Genomic DNA, 19,714 nt, shown 5'->3' with positions numbered 1-19,714 from the left:
CCTGTACCCCCCTCCCCTTGGTGACATTGTTGTTTGAAATGATAGGAGAGAGAATATAAGGCTGCAGAGAGGATGTGACTCAATTTTAGATTCTGGTCACACTAGACTCCCTGGTTTTTCCCTGACCCTGCCCTCCTGGTGGATTAACCAGGGCAGACATTAAGCCTGCCGGAGGTAGGTTAGCATCAGCTGCAGGCTTTTCACAGGCTTATTACTTCCTTAAAGAGAAATATAGAGCTGTTCAAAAGTAGGGGCAGGAAATGTATTAGCAAAGAGTTCCATTAAAAAAAAAGAAGGCAAGTTTACATAACCATGGGGAAGAACACCTAATCTTTCATAAAATTTAGACAGCGTAAGAATTTGTCCAATAAACTGTCCATTGATCATAGTGCTTGAGCCATTGCTTTGTGTCTCTTTTCCTTCCTGCTTCTTCCTCTACCCCCTCCAGCTGCCCTGGGTTACATTTCCTTTTTTTTTAATTACTCAGATTAAATATTGGCTGGAGGCCCACAATGGTTAGCAGCTATAGGATCTTTTCTCCCCTTCTCTCTCCTCCCCTCCCCTCCCCTCCCCTCCTTTCCTCTCCTACCAATGCAGGAGATTGCCCATTTTAAGAATTAAGCATAATTTGCTGTAAACCTATAGTTGTCCCCAAAAGTGTCTCCTGCATTCTTGCAAATAAGTGCCAGAGCTCCTGAGGCCAGCCTGCCCTCATCGGGTTTGGACAGCTAGAGCTCAGTGAGTCTCTGTACATGTCTCCAAACCTTCCCTGCTGATCTGAGCCCTCCCTTTCCTCCTGATGCTTCTGGGGGCAGTGAGCAGCAAGGCCTCTCTGCTAGCCCTGCTTTTGTAAAGTAAATAAGACAATTAAGGTAATTAATTCAATTTAACAAGATAAGGAATTAATTACGGAATTAAGGTAATTATCTGGATGAGTTTGGTAAAAAATACCTGAGAACTTTAAATCAACGAAGAAATCGAACTTTTTAGATAATTGTCTTTTTTAGATAATTGTCTCTTTACAACTAAAAATCTGGCCTTTGAGGTCCCCTATAAAATTTTTCATTAACCAAAAAATGGAATTAAAAAGAGTAGCTTACTGGCTATGTTCCTTTTTTAAACCTTCACCTTAGGCCTGCAGCCTGATTCTGATCAACATTTTACTCTTAGGTATTTTATATAATGAATCTGGCAGTGGCTCTGAGACCTTAGCACATGGGGCATTCTGTAAATATGAAACATATAGCAAACCATCTTCATGCTCTCCCAGGCTTCGCACTGACCTCTGGGTCACCTGGGCCCAACATAAATTTCCAGTTGAAGGGAAGCATTGTGTACCAGGCCCAGTGTCGTTTTCGGCCCTGCCCCCGCCCATCAAGACTACCAGGATCCTACTACTCCTTATACTGAACAGCGGGTGGATTGATTGGCCTTGTAAGGCCAGATAAATAGTTCATTGTGTTGAGCTCAAAAGCTACATTTTTTCCCACCCCCAAATCAATGAAAAACCACTTTTTTCTCCTTAAAACAAGGATCAGAGGCTAAATCTGTGGGATGATTCTAGTTACTTGGAAACACTTCCGTCCAACCAATTTTTCAAGTTTTAATAAGTTATTTGTAAATGACCAAAGTCTCCTCCTTCCTTTTGTTTCTATCCAGCTTTGTCCCAAAAAAATCTGTTGGATGTTTTTGTCCATGGCTGTTGTAATAGAGGGAAGTTGCTTTCAGAGTTTAGTAACAGCCTGCTTTGATTTCTTACAGTATATGAGTCCACCCTGTGAGAATTTAAGAGTTAACACAAGTTCTTTTTCTTTATCAAAGATGAGATGACTATTTATATATGGGCCTTATCATTTGATATAGGCTTAGCATTGGTTTAATAAAGAAAGAGTGAAGTCTGTTTCTATGAGTCAAGTTCACTGGGTGCTGAACTTGAGATAGACTTAGCTGAAGAAGTTTGCCCAATTGTGTCCAGCGAATTTTGCATTTGGGGACATGCCTCATTTTTTGGCAGTGGTGAATGGGTTGTAGTGCCTCACAGTGTGGGATGAACTCGCTCTCCCAAGGCACCTGCATAATAAGGTCAAAAGATACCCCACGTTTGAAGAAAGCTATTCATAGCCTTGAGAAAGGCCAGGACTGTGGAAAAATCAGTTTGGGGAGTGATTAGTTTCAGTTTTCAGCTTTAACTTTTGCAGATTTCTGCAGAGTTGATTTAAGGAGGTACTGGAATGACTCCATAGGCTTTTCATTTGATAAAAAGATGTGACTGAAATTGAGAGAGAGAGAGAGAGAGAGCAGGTCCTCCAGATGGCTTGGGTGTCATCAGCTGTCCATTTCAGGCATTAGGACTGTAAGGACAGTTGTATTTGCTCCACCCCTGGCCACTTCTCTGGGCTTTACCTGAGTCACAGTGAAGGAGCTTCCTGTTTAAAACAAGCCTTTCCCAAGGACTAAGAAGTCATTTTTCATTTCAAGTTGCAGCATGGATGTTGTATATCCTAAAGTTATCCCAGACTCAGAATGTTGACAAATTGCAGCTATAAATCTGAAAACTTTTCTTGGAGACAAATGTCATTCTCATGAACCAGACTGAAAAAGGTTGTCTGTTTCCTTTTGAGAGTGATTTATTATTTTGTTTTTTTCTGTCATTAAAACCATATGAGAATGATGGCCCCTCCTAAATTGTAACACTATATGGTGGAGTTTTATAAAAAATACATTCTTCAAACCTTGAGTTTAACAGCAAATATGCTAAATAATACTTGAAATTGAGCAAGGAGGATTTTGTCCATTTGGATATGGACTCTTTTCTACTTGAATTAAAATGAAATAAGTCATTTGGTTTCATCCTTAGTTGGGTTTCTGGACCAACATTATTCATTTGGTAGGTTAAGTCTCCAGTCCCCTGCTGGCCTATGTAAGGACCAGCTTCTGTCTCAGGGCTCTAGTTTCCCAGTTCTTGCCTTGTTAGTGGACGTCATGGGGAAGCTGCCTCTCACCAAACACCTCTTGCTGCCTATAATTTTGGACAGTGTTCCTTCCTCACTTTTGTGTAGATACAAATGAGCATTCAATAGCATGTTTCCTGCATACCCACTATGGGCCTGCCCTTGTGCTTGGTGTTGAGGCCGATAGAAGGACCAGAAAAACACCATTCAGCCCTGTCAGCAAGCAATTCCAGTTGGTTCTATCACTTGGGGAATATTGAGAAAATGCTGCATATTTTATATCTTTTTTATGGCAATGTGGGGATATGTCTCTTACTTACTTCTGTCATTCTGAATGTGAAGCCACTCCGCAAGTTTCTGGTTGGCTTTATATGTCCTTGTTTCTATTTCCAGTTTATCATGAATTCAGTGTTTGGTAAGTCTCTATTGTATTTTGCACATTTATTATTCTTTGCTATTATTATTATTATTATTATTATTATAGTTGTTGTTATGCTCTCTTGATATAAAATGTACTTTATAATTATCTTTTTAAGTCGCTCTGCTACTTGGCATCTGCCTTTCAAAAGATAAACTGCTTTTACCATCTTTATTTAACGTTTGTTATGCATTTGCATTTTACCTCCCCTTCCAGAGATTAATGCTGAAAGGTCGAATGGTTTAAAAGATGTTATTTGTAACACTGATGCTCTAACACTGAAGCTCTGAGATGAGAGTCAAGTTGAACTGGGGGAGGGTTGCTCTCTGAGTTGGTATGTGGATATGACTTTGATTGTAGAACATTTCTCTGTGGGCTCATTTCTCATGTGTTTCGTCCTTCAGACAGGTTTAATTCAAAAGTTTTCCTTAACAGAGGGATCAACAGCTGCTCTGCCTCTGGTGACACACTGTTGCTTTAAAAGTTAGTGCAGAAATTCTTCAGACTTCATTTTGTGTGTGGATGGGTGACACACACATACCCTTCAACATTAATATGGGCCTCGTGTTTGCTGCACAGAAGGGCTCTCCATTTTGGTCTGCTGCCGGTAACTGTCAGAAGAATTTTACCTAATGTTTATTTTTCTTTTCCTTATAATTTCAACACTAGTCATTATAATCCCTAAACAGACCTGGCCATAGTGACCTCCCTCCTTTGTTTCTGCTAAAGGGGAAACGTTTATTTCAAGCTTTCATTTCTTTAGCATTTACTTGGCTACTTGGAATAGTCTTCTCAAGGTACCTTTGTCTTGTTTATTAGAATATGAGTGAGTGTGTACATGTGTGCAAATGTGCATATGTTGGCGTGGAACCCTCGTATTGTCTCTGAGGCAGTGGTCTGGATCTTGATAGACAGTAGGCTCTTTGCTTGACATGAAACTATAAACAAAGGATGGAAAGAGTGTGGTCCTCAATAAAGGAAAGGTCATCTGCTTTGGTTGTTCAGTGCTTTGTTATTTAAGGTGGATGTGAGATCTGGGGATTTGTTTATATAGAAACAAGATGTTTTTCATTTCAAATTTCCTTTTCAAGAAATAAATGTGAATTACCCCCGGTTAACTAGGAATCTGAAAATATGGTGTGTTGGGTCAGATTTTTCTTTGAGTTTCCAAACCACCTGTCAATTTGATCTAAATTGCTGGCTTTTATGGATAGCTAGAAGTGTAAGAGTTAAGAAAAGGTATTACTGTTGTGTGCAAGCTTTTGGCTATCACCTGAGCTGGTCTTTCCCATGAGGAAATAAAACTGGCAACTTGGCAATGAATGTGGATGGATATAATTTATAGTTATTCAATAATACATATATCTGTGTGAATGTACCTGTATATACATTTATAGTCTTTTCCCCCCAGTGGGCCTTTGTTCTTGAAAGGTTGAGAGGAAAGGGACCATGGAGAGGTCATTTAAAGTAACTGATCCCTGACTGCTTTTCTGTACAGGTTCTGTTGGGAGCCTGTGTCAGGGCCAGTAATTGTTGTTAGAATATGTTGCCCTTGTTCATTTTCTTATCTGAGTAGTACTGCCTCTTGGGCCCGTGATAGTGGTGAAATGGGTGGAAAAAGCCATTCTGGAGGGGTGTTGCTATTGTACATTTTCTGTACAATTTTTATGTGTGAGTCATTGACAAAACTGGTTTTTAGATTTTTTTCTATCATCTCCTTTCAATCTCTGCGTTTTTAACACTAGAGTAATGAGTGTCCCATGGAACAAATGTTGATTTAGATTTACTCTGCACTCCTGCTGGGTTTCTACCCAAGTCCATCCAGAGGACCATCCATGAAGTGGTTTCGTGGTGGTGGCTCCACCTGGTGGCTCTCCTAGGAAACTCCTTCTCCTCCCCCATCTTTTCTTTCTCCCTGGGTGAACCTTGTACAAGATGCCTTTGGTTCTTCTGACTTAGTGTTCTCAATTCATGCAATTCCATCGCAGACTCACAACTTCTTATATTAAACACATTCTCTCTTTTTAAAAAACAAATGATTTATTTTTTAAAATTATTGAGGTGCCCTAGTGGTTTGGCTAGGTGGATAGAGCATCGGTCCATGGACGGAAGGGTGGTGGGTTCAATTCTGGTCAAGGGTATGTATGTACCTTGGTTGTAGGCTTGATCCTTGGCCCTGGTCGGGAGGCAACCAATTGATGTATCTCTCCCACATCAATGTTTCTCTCTCTGTGTCTCTCCCTCTTCCTTCCACTCTTTCTAAAAATCAATGGAAATATGTCCTCAAGTGATAATTAACAAAAAATATTGAGGTAACATTGGTTAATAACATGATATAAATTTCAGGTGTGCAACATTGTAACTCAATATCTGTGTACTCTATTGCATGCTTACCATCCAAGGTCTAGTTTCCTTCCATTACCATGTATTTTACCCACCCTTTACCCAATTCATTTTCTCCCGACTCTCCTTCCCTTCTGGTAACCATCATCCTGTTGTCTATATCTATGAGTTTGTTTTTGTTTTGTTTTATCAGTATGTTTATTGCTTTTGGTTTTATATTCCACATGAGTGAAATCACCAGTTTTTGTCCTTTTCTGTTTGACTTATTTCACATAGCATAATACCCTCAAGATCCACCCATGTTACTGCAAATGACAATATTTCATCTTTTTAATGGCTGAGTAATGTTCCATTATATATATATCTCCACCCACATCTGCTTTATTCATTCATCCATCCTTGGACACTTAGCTTGTTTCCATGTCTGGCTATGTAACACACATGTTTTCTTTAGCGCCTTTCCTTTCTCTTCTAAAATCCACTCATTAAAAAAAAAAAAGACAAATTAAGAAAAAGAAAAAAAAGAGAGAGAATATAAAAAAGATAAATTTTGCTCATTGAACTCATAGACTCTGTTTCTCTATATCTGTTCAATCTTTTATACCTCCTCAGACCAGGATCATTGTTGATGAACATAAGAACAGGACTCCTGCAGGCATGACTCTGGGTGTAGATATTAATTTGGACAGAATAAAGTATTACATTAAAATCCCTGTAGAGAAGCCAAAATCTCCTCCTTAATAGCTACAAATACCCCCTGACTATGTAGTTATACGCAGATTTTTTACTGTGCAGGAGGTCGGTGCCCCTAAACCCCAGTTATTCAAGGGTCAACTTTGCTTCTTCATTTCTTGTTGAACCCAGTTTTCCTCAAAGGAGGAGTATTTTATTACTGATGTTGTTTTCAGTTGTCAGCAGGTGGTGAAATAAAAAGGCAACTGACTTTTTTGGCTTTATTATCATTTGTCAGTTCTCTACAGGAAGCCCCTTCTTGCCTGGGCATGGGCTGCCCCTTCTGCCCCGCTCTGGGTATACCACCAAGTCTAAGTATTCTTGATAAATAAAAATGTTTCTTCTTTAATTTAATTGTTTTTTTTTTGTTTTTTTGTTAGTTGATGACATTGCAGATGTGCCTTGTTGTAGCTACATTGCTGGGTTTATCTGGGAACTTAATCACCACTTATGACTTTGCTTCTATAGGAAAAAGCATTCAGAGTTCCACACACTGTGCATAACCTCCTTGTAAATCCGACTTCCTATTTTGTTTTTTTATATTGCTGGCATGAAGCCTTAGGTACTTTTTAAAAGTCAGAGAGTCCATATAATTGGGAGTGACTGGAGATTTCTCATGTTGCAGAGTTTATGATTCATGTGGTACAGAATGCTGGAATTGTGCAAGTTCTCTGTAATACACCAGGCTGCAAGGATAGTGCTGAGTTCAAGTACATGGCACTGTTGTATGCAGTGCTTATTTATTTATTTATTTTTTTACCAGTCCTGAGTTGGATCTCTGTGTGCCCAAATTTGTCTGTGCAAGGAATGTTCTAAAAGGGATGCTATTGTATATTTTCATCAGAGAGAAAACTGTGCAACAAGTGTGACACACACAGATAAAAGCCAGGCCAGCATGTCTCAGTGTATGTTGCATGGAATTATAGCTCTGCAAAATATTCTACAGAAGAGGGATGGAGAGAGGAAGAGATAAGGAGACAAAGAGGTGGAGAAAATTGGCTCTCTGGACAAATAAATTTTAACTACAGCTGCATACACTAACACCCTCTTAGAGACTGACAAGCACATTAGCATATGGCAGGCTCTCAGTTGTCCTGTGGTAGGGAAACTTGTTTATCTTTAATTACAAACCACATTTTACTGAATACTAGTTAGGATTCTGCTTTGGGATGTGCTGGGCTTTAAAATGCAGGGCAAAATGCTATCTAAGCGCCTCTGAGATCATCTTCAGATTCTACCTTGCACAGGGAATATTAAAGTGAGTGAGCAGAGATGATGGTGTTGGCACTGTGAAAAATGACTGATGATGCTTCTAAAGCTTGTAGCTTTGGAAACACAAGTTAGATGATGCTTGGAGAACATAATCCGAATCTAAACTTGAAAAGCCAGTCCTTTGGGTACTTTTTCAAATGACAAGCTAAAAGGGATTTCCCCCGGTGATGGCTTCTTGGATCCTTGGGTCTAAGAGCTGTCTCCTTGGGCTGGGCTTTGGCAGGAAAACTGGGCTGAGCTGGCTGACCCAGCGAATGGCGCGAGGCCAGGTCTGCCTGGGACTTGGGTCAGGATGGAACCTGGGATTGCAGGGGTAGATTTTATAGTGGTGACAAAACAGTAGTTCCACATACTCAAACAATCCCATTGCCTTCTCTGTCTGTTTTAATTGAAAGATGAGTAATCTTAGCTTTTCTTGATACCATTAAAAACCTGAATGTACATAAAAAAGGGTTTTGTTCACTTTCTTCCCCATTAGTGAAACAGGCCATCAGGAAAACCCATATAGCTGGCCATTTTAGAGTTCTGGAGTTATAGAATCCTTGAGGTGGCCTTCAACCTGATGCAGGGACAACTCATCAATATGCTACGCAAGAAGACATGGAGCCTCTCCCCAAGGGACCTGAAAGGACACTCCTCTGATCTGGGGGACTGATCTTCTTAAGGACCACTGGGATCCTCCCTTCCAAAGAGAACTTGTTCTGGGTAGAGAGCTGGTAGGTTAATTAGAGGTATTGTAGTGAGTTAGCAGCTGTCCTCATGTGTAGAAAGCCATGGAAAAGGGGCCTGTTCTTCTGTAGTTTCCTCAATTTCTTCAAATTACACCTATTGATCTAGCATCACAGCCTGGTCCCTCTGGTGCTACCTGCAGCCTTAGTTTATATCTTTGGAGTCGTAGCTTTTTGTGCTTGTGAGGCCCTGGGACTTTTGTGTCCTGAACAACAAAGACATTTCATGGAATATGTCCCTAACCCATGGTCACGCCGAGAGTGGGCCCAGCAGCAAGGCCAAGTGGGCCGCCCTCCTTATCCCCAACCAGGAAGGGAAAAAGAGCACAAGCCAGAATCTTCCCATGTGTGTGCTCATGTGTGAGGGAGAACATTTGGGGAGGACTAAGCTGCTTGTTCCATTTGTGTTTCTCTGGAGACCTGAATAAGCTGTTGGCCGATTCCAAACCCCACTTCTGCTGCTCCCCCAAAGATTCTGTGGGACTTCACGCAAAGCTCATACTCTGTAAAATAAGGAGACAACTCTCGTTAATTCCCTTAAGAAAATTGTGAGGATAAAAATGAGGAAAGAAAATAAGTTTGGGGGCAGAGGCTAGTAATCAAGTGAAGTAGGGTAGGGAGTCATTTCCTGAATACAGTAGTAGTTGTTAATGGTAAACTTCTAGTAAGACCCCAGAGCATTGGAAAGAAATAACAGATTTATGAAAAATAATAATAAAGTGTCGTTTTCATGAAACAACCACTGATCAGTTGCCTGTGGAGCATTTTCAAAGACAGACCATATGCTAGGCTAAAAATGAAGTCTCAATAAATTTAAAATGATTAAAATCATACAAAGTATGTTCTCCAACCACAGTGAAATTAAATTAGAAATCAACAACAGAAGGAAATTTGGGAAATTCACAAATATATGGAAATGAAACAACATACTTCTAAATAACCAGTGGGTCAAGGAAGAATCCACACGGGAAAGTTTAAAATACTTTGAGATGAATGAAAATGAAAGCACAACATCCAAAAATTTACTGCGTGTAGCTAAAGCAATGCTTAGAGTGAAATTTATAGCTGAAAATGCCTATATTTAAAAGAAATCTGAAATCAATACCTAAATTCTCTCTTCCCCCCCCCGTTTTAGTGACATATAACCGACATATTACATATGTAAGTTTAAGTTGTGCATTTTTAAAATATATATTTTTTATTGATTTCAGAGAGGAAGGGAGAGTGAGAGAGATTTAGAAACATTAATAATGATAGAGAATCATTGATTGGCTGCCTCCTGCACGCCCCCTACTGGGGATCGGGCCCGCAACCTGGGCATGTGCCCTTGACCAGAGTCGAATCTGGGACCTTTCAGTCCACAGGCTGACGCTCTATCCACTGAGTCAAACCGGCTAGGGTGAGGTGTATATTTTGATGATTTGATACATGTATATATTGTAAAATGATTACTGCAATAAGGTTAGTTAACACTTCCTTAACCTCACATACTTACCAGGTGTTGTTTGGGTTTTTTTTTAGTTGTTGTGGTGAGAAGATGAAAGATTTGTTTTTCTCTGTCTGACTTGTTTCACTTAGCATAATGTACTCAAATGGCAAATGGCAGGATTTCCTTTTTATGGCTGAATAATATTCCTCTGTGTGTATGTGTATCATAATTTCTTTATTCATTTATTTGTCGATGGACACTTAGGTTGTTCCATGCATTGGCTATTGTGAATAATTCTGCAGTGAACATGGATGTACACATATCTCTTCGAGATAGTGATTTCTTTGGATATATACCCAGAAGTGGGTTTGTCTATAGCCTAACTTTTTACCCTAGAAAAAGGTGAATTAAATTCAAAGCAAACAGAAAGAAGAAAATAATAAAGATTAGAGTGGAAATGAACAAAATAGAGAATAAAAAAAAACAACAGAAAATCAATGAAACCAACAGTTGGTTCTTTGAAATAGTCAACAAAATTGATGAATTTTAGCTACACTAATCAAGAAAAAAAGGAGAGGAGATTTAAACGACTAATAAGAGGAATTAAAAATTTAAAGGATTGTAAGGGAATACTATGAACCATACATTGCTGATGGGAATGTAAAATGGTGCAGCTGCTTTGGAAAACAGTGTGGCAGTTCCTCAAAAAGTTAGATATAAAGTTACCATATGACCCAGCATTCCACACCCAAGAGAAATGAATACATATGTCCACATATAAATTTGTGCACAGATGTTCATAGCAGTATGCTTCATAATAGCCCCCAAATGGAAACAACCAAAATGTCCACCAGCTGATGAATAGATGAACAAAATTTGGTTTATCCATACAACAGAATATTATCTGACAATAAAATAAAAGGAATGAAGTACCAGTACATGCTACAGCATGGATGAGCCTTGAAAACATTATGCTAAGTGAAAGTAACCAGACACAAAAGATCACACATTGTATGATTTCATTTATATGACATGTCCAGAATAGACAAATCCCTGGAGACAGAAAGTGATTAGCATTTGCCCAGAACTGGGTGTGGAAATGGAAAGTGACTGCTAATGGGCATGAGGTTTCTTTTTGGGATGATGGAAATGTTCTAAAATTAGATAGTTATGATGGTTGCATAATTCCGTAAATATAATTGTACACTGAAAATAGGTGAATTTTATGATATGTAAATTATATCTCCATAAAGCTGTTTTTTTAAAAAAAAGATTACCACACAAATTGGTGTTAAAATGTAGTATCTGGCTGTGCTTGTCTGTCTGTCTCATTCTCTTTCACATCCCATACCACTACCCACTCCCAGCTGAGGGACAAGATGTGACGTTCCATTTATTCAAGTCTTTAAAATTATATATCTCTCAGTGAAGCTTTATATTTTCTTTATTCAATCAGTTGCCTAGGAGATAGTGAGTCTGAGGGATCAAAAAGACAGTTTTGCAGGGGATGACCTAAATATTAGATAATCGATTTGAGAAGGGTAGAGAACTGACTATGGCATTCTATTGTTCATTTCTTGAGAAAAAAATGAGATTCCCTGCAATTTATAAGCTAAACCTCTTATATTTTTGAAATTCTGTGCTTCATAGGGTCTTTGCTGGAAAGGGAAGAATCCACTTATGGTCCCAATTTTTCTTGCCATTGTCAGAAACTCTGTGTTGGCTATTTTTGCTCATCAATCTTTATCTGCAACTCTGATGCTTTCTTTAGGAAAGATTCTTAAATATGGCATTATCAGGCAAAAGCATGTATATATTTTATGGGACTTTTAGTTATTATTATCAAATTGATTTTTTGAAGGCTTGCACCACCACCAGAAGCAGGAAGAATGCTTATTAGTGTTTTAAGCTTGAATTTCTTTGATTACTCGAGTGCTTGAACATTTTTCTCTGTCATTTGTTCACATTCTTCACTCTTATATTAAGATTTTTCTATTTTTCTTACTGATTCATGTATTATTTCTTTGTCATTTATGGCAAATTGTGCTTCTCAATTTGTTGGCTTTCATTTTGTTTACAATAGGTTTTGATGTACAGAAATAGTACATTTTTATGCAGATTAGTATATTCATGTTTTCTTTTATGATTTCTCTGAATAAATCCTCACCTAATTTCTATTCTCCTGACTTCATTTTTTTTCTTTTTAAATTTTTTTTATTGTTGCCCCTCTCCACTCAAGCCTTCACCACAATATTATCTGTGTCCCTAGGCTATGCATATCTGTATATAAGTTCTTTGGTTAATCTCTTTCCATTCCCCTCTAAGATCTGTCAGTCTGTTCCATGCATCTATGTATTGGCTTCATTTTTTACTTCTAATTTTTAATCTATAGGGAATTTTGATGTATAGTATGGGGTTACTATGCAAATTGATTTTTATTTTGAAATAGTCACCTCATTTATCATATAATGTTATTATATATAAGTGCCTTTTTCAGGACTTTTGATTCTGTATCATTAATTTGTCTCACTATTTTTGTATCAAGATAGTTATCTATTACTAGAGGCCCGTTGCACGAAGATTCATGCAATAGGCCTTCTTTTCCCTGGCTGCCAGCACCAGTTTTTCTCTGGCACCCGGGACCCAGACCTTCACTCTGGCCACCGCCTTCCATCTTCACTCTGGACACAGTCTTCGCTGTGGCTGGAGCCTTCAGTCTTTGCTCCTTGCTCCGGCGGGAGTCTTCAGTCTCCGGTCAGAGCTGCTCCTGTAGCTCCTTCCGCCCTCCACCTTCCCCCTCATAGTTTGAATGCTGCTTCGCCTGCAGACCTCGCTGACGGGCTCCTGGGTCCCGGGGTGCCGCCTTGCCTGCGGCCCGGCTTTCCGATCACCATCAGGATCACAGGTCGCAGGCAGGGCGGCTCCTGGGTCCTGGGGTACCGCCTTGCCTACGGCCAGGCTTTCTGATCACCATCAGGAACACGGGCCGCAGGCAGGGCGGCTCCTGGGTCCCTGGGAGCCGCCTTGCCTGCAGCCCAGCTTTCCGATCATGATCATGATCACAGGCTGTGGGCAGAGCGGCTCCTGGGTCCTGGGGAGCCGCCTTGCCTGCATCCCAGCTTTCTGATCACGATCAGGATCACGGGCCACAGGCAAGGAGGCTCCTGGGTCCCAGGGTGCTGCCTTGCCTGCGGCCAGGCTTTTCGATCACCATCAGGATCACAGGCCGCAGGCAGGGCGGCTCCTGGGTCCCGGGTGTCGCCTTGCCTGCGGCCTGGCTTTCTATCACGGTCAGTATGCAAATTAGCTGCCATCTTTGTTGACGGTTAATTTGCATATCATGCTGATTAGCCGATGGGAGGCGTAGCAAAGGTACGGTCAATTACCATGTTCGTCTATTATTAGATAGGATGGCTTTATAATACATTTTAACATATGGTAGGGCTTGTGTCCTTCCCATTATTACTCTTTATTTTCAAAAATATTTTAGCTATTCTCACTTGTTTATTCTAAAACCATGTTATCAAGTTTTAAAAAATTCCATTGCAATTTGGATTTGAATTACTTTAAAATTACAAGTCAATTTAGAAAGAATTGATATTTCCCCACCATTTTTAAGTTTTCTATTGTATCATCAAATGGTCTCTATATACAAGTGCATAAATGAAAACCTTTCTCCCCCTCGCTTCTCCTCCCCAAACATCACAGTGAACCAAAATTGCAAACATATCACAAAAATCAAACATGTATCCCCCTTCTGACTTCTAAAGAGCTGATTCTAGTGATCCAGGGGCATAGGGCTTGCTTACTCTGTTAAGTCAAGTGTCAGTGTGGCTTATTTGTGCAGTCCTGCTTACTCTTTATAATGTTACTCCTACACAGATTGTGGTTATTGTTGGCTTTAGTAAATAGGATGTTTTTTCCTCTCATATTTTTTTTCCTATTGCTGATCCACAGATGAACTTAACTTTTGATTTTTTTCTGTTATAATAGCCCTTTGTGGAGTGCTCTTGTTCATTATAAAGTGTTTCCCTTTAATACTAGGATAATTCTTAGTGTGTATCAGTCACTAGCTTTCAGAGGGTGGAGAAATTGAAATGACAAAATATTATATTTGAATAAGATGTTTTATAAACAAAAATTAACTTGGATAGAACTTTACAGTTTATATATAGAGAGAGAGACTTAAAGACTCTTTCACTTCTTAGATTAGCCCTGTGAAGGGTAGTAGGAGAAGCATTATTATCAGTCCATCTTAAATATAAAGAAACTGAGGTGGGAAGAAGTGAAAAATGACATACCCAAGACACCAATAAAGGCAGACATAGAAAGTCTGTCTTTTGCTGTCTTCATCTTACAAAAATATCTGCAGTAATACAAATAATAGTATCAGAGAAGTCTTAGTGAATGGCTAATCTTAAATGATTATTTTTGGACACTGTGGCTACATTTTATTGTTAATATACTTATATTTTTCTTTGTATATGCGTGTGTGTGCATTTGCACACATGTTTAGATTTTGATTTTCCTTATTTGAGTGTAACTTCCTTGAAGGAAGAAGCCACATCGTATTAATCTTGGAACCAAGTTTAGTTATTGTATGGAAATATGTACTTTTGCTTAAACACTCACCCTGTTGAAAACAAGTTCCCAAAAGGAAAACTACCAGAGGGAGAATAGGCTTAAGTTCTATATTTAAGGAGAAAAAGCTGCTGAAATTCCATGATTCAGAGAACTTGTCTTTAGTGACTGAGTGCTGAGGGAGAGAGGAAACATATTAAGTGTCTGTTTTGGAAAGTGGATCATGACAGTAAGTACTGAATCTAGCTCTAGGCCTGATAAAGGGCCATTAGTAGAGAGTGAGAAAGTGAACTATGTTTCCAAAGGAGAGAATTTGAACCAGATCTCGAGTAACAAGACTGAAAGTAGAATTAAGTTATAAGGGTAACTGTGTTTGTGAGAAGGCTCTGAAAGGTTTCATGTTTCCTGGTATAATGAGATGAAAGTGGGAGAATATATCCAGGGTGAGGGCAGGTTTAGAGTTTATGTGATCATTTTAATCTGTATTTGATTTTATAATCGTCCACAAGGTTTTCTAAATGAAACTATACAAAGTTCCGTCTATTTTACATACAACAATCTATTTAGTCTTCTTTTGTTAGAGTGCACTGGTCAGACTTAGCCTTATTTTTTTTCCTTCCTGGCTTTTCCCTCTGTAATATTTGAGTGCTCACCGTCACCATTATCAAAGCCAGGGAGAGAAAGTGAAAATATTAATCATAAGAGGTGGTTGGATTATGTGATTGTGTGTTAATTTTGCTTGTCAGGAACCCACTATTTTGAGTTACCAGTGATTAGTATTGTGTTTTCACGTTTCAGTTTAAGTAAAATCTACCTGTGTAACCACCTCTGGTTGGCTGGTTGAAGATGCTGGAACTCTGGAGCAAGGAACCTCCCTCCCCCTCACTCTCTCTTGCTTCCTCCTCCCTTCCCTTTCTCCAGTCCCCAGGGCCCATTTAGATGGATTATTCAGTATTGTCATTCCTTACAAAGGAAAATAGTATTTTCAGAACGTTTGCTATTGAGTTTTCTCCTTTTTTCTTTTAACCCTTTTCTAGGCCATGGTATTTGACAGATTAAAGCAAGCAAATAAACACAAGCATACTGTTAATAGTGATCTTTTAAAAAAACATCGTTTAGGAAAAAATGATACCAGTTTTTTTTAATGTTTGATTTTTAAAAAGCTTTAAAGCAACTCTTTGATAATATCGCTGGGAATAGTTTGGTTTTTTTTTTAGAAAAATTAGCTTCCTTTGCAATTTACTTTTGACTAAATCATTGAGATAAAAAGTAAGAACCTTGAAGTTATGCACAGAGTAAAAGTAACTGAGTTACCAATGTGTCTGACACTGTGTGACAGGGTCAAGCAAACCAAGATGAGCCAGGAATGGAAATTGTGATTCTATTTTGTACATATATTTACACTTAAAAAAGTACTTCACACTGTCCTCCTAAGCTTTGGCTTTAGAGCTCTGATCTTTCACAGAATTTGTGTACAATTCACAGTCATGTTTAAGAGCCTCCTTTCCTCCTTGCCTTTTTCCTTTCTTCCTTCCCTTTTCCCCTGGCTCTCGCTCCACCCCTCTCTCAGTGATGCCTTACTCTTTAAGCCCCATCCCATTCTGAAACAGGTATGTGTATATATGTGCATATGTATGTGTTTGTCATTAGCTCTTATTTACATCATGCAGGCTTGACAGGAATAACATGGATCATTGAAATGCAGGGATGCTACACAGAAACCATTCTGCAGTTTAACTATCAATCTTTTATTAGAAAGGCTTACGCAGGGTGGTATTTCACTTTTCTCACTCCCTACTATCCTCTCAGGTGGAGGTGTTCATAAATTTAAAAATGACCAAACCTAGGTGGCAAGAAGGAAGAGAGAAAGAGAAGCAAGCATCAGTTGGGTGGTTCCACAGGATCAATTTCTTCTCCTTCCATATCTTCATAAATTATGAACTGTATCGATCTATTCATATTGATGTATGAACTCCTTCTATGAAAAGCCCAAGTTGAAGTGGAAAATGGAAAGTGATCATTTATTAGAGCTGACGAATGTCAGCTTTGTACAAAACAAAACAAAACAAAACAAACAAAAGCACACAGGCCTGAATGGCTTCCCTTTCAATCTTTAGATTGCATATGGCCAGAGGCAGCCGGGCCTGGATAACCAGCAGCATTTGATAGCAGTTGACAAATATCCTGTTGCTTTTCAGTGGCTTAGAGCCTGACTGGAAGTTTGTTGAGGCTGGAAAACCATTGATATTTCTTTTTCTCCCTCATACTTCTGCCCGGGATGATTCAGAAACTGAGGAGTCATGGGACATACATATAAATGTCAGCTCTACCAGCCAGTAGCCATCTTAGGAAGATCATTTCACCTTTTGAAGCATCAGCTCCTTCATCTGCAGGTTGAAAGGTTGATAGAGAAGTTTCTAGTATTTTTTAGTCCAGGGACCCTTTCTAAAAGTTTTTGTTCCTTTGGGTGACAAATTCCTGTATCTTCATTAGCACATAACTGGTTCTATGGATTAGAGTCACGGTGCTATTTATATGTAGTCCTGCAAAGCATTTTAACCTGTTTACCCCCTTTTGGCCATTAAGCCTTTTGGAATGTTGACAAGCATAAGGATCTCACTCTTGTCTTTTAAACCCTTTCCAGGACCCCCAGGAAGGAATATTGGGGTTTATTCTCATACTATCTGTAGCCCATTTCTCGCTCCTATAGGCTGCAAAGATTTGCTGAAGGAACCAGGTCCCACATGACCTGTCAGAAGCTTCTGGAGAGCTTTCAGAGTATTCTGGTTTTTAGCTGAGAAAGCCCCATGGTGATTTTGTTGAGTAATGAAGTCAAAACAGTGTTTCTGCCTTTTGTAAACCACCCATTCTCACTCACTGCACAACAGCGCGGCTTCTTTACTGCACAGGGTTGGCTGGATGGTGAGATGTGGTTCACTTTACATTCAGCTCAGCATGCTGCAGCATCCTAGCTCTCCCTAAGTTTTTTTTATATCACCTCCATGTTTATTTCAATGAATGTGGGATATAACCATTCATGGTAAATTGGATTGAATTGCAAACTCTTGGTGCCAATCATATCCTGCCAACCTTGTTAGATGATGCCTGAAGACTGCTAGCTAAGTGATGTGTTTCTTTTAACATGTTTAATATTTCAAAATAAAGTTTTAATAAATATATATAAAAAGGAATGAAAAGAGACTTGAACAGATGCCTATACACCCATGTTCATAGCAACATTATTCACAGTAGGCAAAAGGTTGAAGCATTATTCAGCCTTAAAAAGGAAGAAATTCTGACTCACGTTACAAAATGGATGGACTTGAGAACATTATGCCAAGTGAAATAAGCCAATCACAAAAGGACAAATGCTGTATGATTCCCTAGAATCATACCTAGAATAGTCAGATTCATAGAGACAGAAAATAGCGGGGTGGTTGCCAGAGGCTGGGGGCAGGGGAATGGTAAGTTCATGTTTAATGGGTATGGAGTTTCCGTTTGGAAAGATGAAAAAATTCTGGCCATGGATGGTGGTGATGGCTATACAATGATGAGAATGTGCTTAATGCCACTGAACTGTACCCTTATAAAGGTGTTTAAACTGTTTTTTTATGTTATGTATGTTTTACTATAATTAAGGGATCAGAACAATATGTCACATACCCTACACCTTCTACCCACCATGAGCTAAGAAATTTTAAACACTAACGATTACAGTTGACATGTCATATGTTACCCTTTCTCAGTTACATTGTGTGTTTTCTTTTTTTGAGAAATCAAGGATGGCTTGGAAAAGAGAATTCTATGTCAGGAGAGCTTTCTTTCTGCTTCATTTTCCATTTGCACTTGTTGCTAAAGATAAGCATACAATAAGCAGGAGATGAACCTCTCCTTTAAAATTAGTGTTTTTGAAAACTTCAAAAAAAATCTGCCTAAAACTTTTGTTAGCCATTTGGGCCTTGGTAAACATGGAGGAACAGTCAGGAGAAATAACACTTAACTTTCCAGGAAAGAATAATAATACAGTATATTTGTAGCCTTTATCCTCATGGAGTGTGAGTTTTAAACATTTTTGAGGACCTGCTGTGTGCCAAGCATTGTGTCAGTCATCAGTTGCCTCAATAATGTTGCATAACAAACAGCCACTAAACCTCAGTGGCATAAGCATCTATTGCTTTGGAGTCTGGGGTCTGTTAGAAGCTAGCTGGGTATCTTTTCTGATTTTGACTGAGCTTTCTCAATGTCTGGAGGTCAGCTGGCATTTATCTTGAGCTCAGGTGCATGCCTGGGGAGACTCAAATGCTCCAGCAGGCTAGTTTGAGCACATTTGCATGACAATGTGAACATGCAACAGAGCCAGTAGGAACATCTGAGTTCTCTTGGGACTTGGGCTCTAAACTGGCACATGGCTACTTCCACTTCACTTTGTTTTCCAAAACAAGTCACATGGTGTGTGGGTGGGTAGGTGGGGGAATCTACTTTGTCTTGAAAGGAGATACTGTAAACTCATGTGACAAAGGGCATGGATATAGTGAGGGGGAAAAATTAGTGTGTAAATGTGGTCTGTGGTACACCTGACTGCACAGAGTATTGTAGTAAAGATATCTAGGCCATCTTCTAACAACCCTGAGAAGATGGTAGTATTGTCCTCATTTTATAGTTGGAAAAAGTGAGGCCCAGAGAGTTCCTGTGACTTATCCAAGGCCACACTTCTAGTGAGTGGTGTAGTTTGGATTGGAACCCAGGTCTATCAGACCTCTTCCTCTGTCCTGCCACTGCTGATGCCTCCCGGTATGTTGGGTTACTGTCTTTGTGAAAACATCTGCTTTGCCTCTGTGCCTCTGTATTTGCCCCCTCACCCCCACTCTTCCTCTTTCTGTTTTATTTTGCTGACTCCTCTTCTCCGCCTTCTTAAATGCAAGCTATTTTATGCTTCTGTCTTTGGCCTCTTCTACTGTGTCTACTCACTACTAGGCTCAGCCAATGTCTCAAAGTATACAAGGCCCCAAACCTAACCTCTGGGATGGGCTGCCCTCCTTGTTTTTCTCACCCCTCACCCCCACTTGCAGATACTGTGCTGGTTAGTGGGCTCTTGGCTACAACTCTCAGATACTCTTGTTTAACATGGCTTAGGTCATAAGGAAGTGTCTGTCTTGCACAACAGTCTAGGGCAGTGGTCGGCAAACTGCGGCTCACGAGCCACATGTGGCTCTTTGGCCCCTTGAGTGTGGCTCTTCCTAAGCCTTAGGACAGTGATGGC

General features: G+C 39.5%; 1 protein-coding gene across 5 annotated transcripts in view; it reads left to right on the top strand.

Annotated features, from left to right (window-relative positions):
- The window catches only part of SH3KBP1 (SH3-domain kinase binding protein 1), a 274,936-nt gene that overhangs the window by 82,757 nt on the left and 172,465 nt on the right, over positions 1-19,714 (top strand). The gene's annotated exons all lie outside the window — the stretch shown is intronic.

Source organism: Myotis brandtii, unplaced genomic scaffold, assembly GCF_000412655.1.
Source record: "Myotis brandtii unplaced genomic scaffold, ASM41265v1 scaffold326, whole genome shotgun sequence".
Lineage (NCBI taxonomy): Eukaryota > Metazoa > Chordata > Mammalia > Chiroptera > Vespertilionidae > Myotis > Myotis brandtii.
The sequence above is the reverse complement of the archived record's forward strand: the minus strand, read 5'-3'. Positions and strand labels throughout refer to the sequence as shown.